This window comes from Diabrotica undecimpunctata, chromosome 8, assembly GCF_040954645.1.
Source record: "Diabrotica undecimpunctata isolate CICGRU chromosome 8, icDiaUnde3, whole genome shotgun sequence".
NCBI lineage: Eukaryota > Metazoa > Arthropoda > Insecta > Coleoptera > Chrysomelidae > Diabrotica > Diabrotica undecimpunctata.
This window is the reverse complement of record NC_092810.1, coordinates 134,326,105-134,326,500: the sequence shown is the minus strand read 5'-3', so window position 1 is coordinate 134,326,500 and position 396 is coordinate 134,326,105.

Sequence of the window (396 nt, the reverse complement as noted above, 5' to 3'; positions counted from 1 at the left end):
TCTTTTTAACATACAAAACTGCTGCAGAAAAAATATTGTACGTAACACGATCCAAAAGTAATTTTACGAGACTCATAGCATTCCAGGACTCGCGTACGGCTCGCCCTGGAAACTTGCTAATCGTCTTGTAAAATATCACTTTCCGAACTTGTTAAGTAAATTACTATTTTTTGAGTGCTGCAAAAGTTCTAAAATTGACTGATTTATATCATATGATTATTTATATATATTTCATAATACGATATTGAATAAGGTATTATTAAATGACGTTGTCCGTAAAATTAGTATTTGTGAATATTTTTGAAAAAGATAATTGTAAAAGTTTCATAAACGTTGTTAAAAATTATCATAGATTATGTTTACTTAAAATAAAAACAGTAAAACTGGTTATTTTGA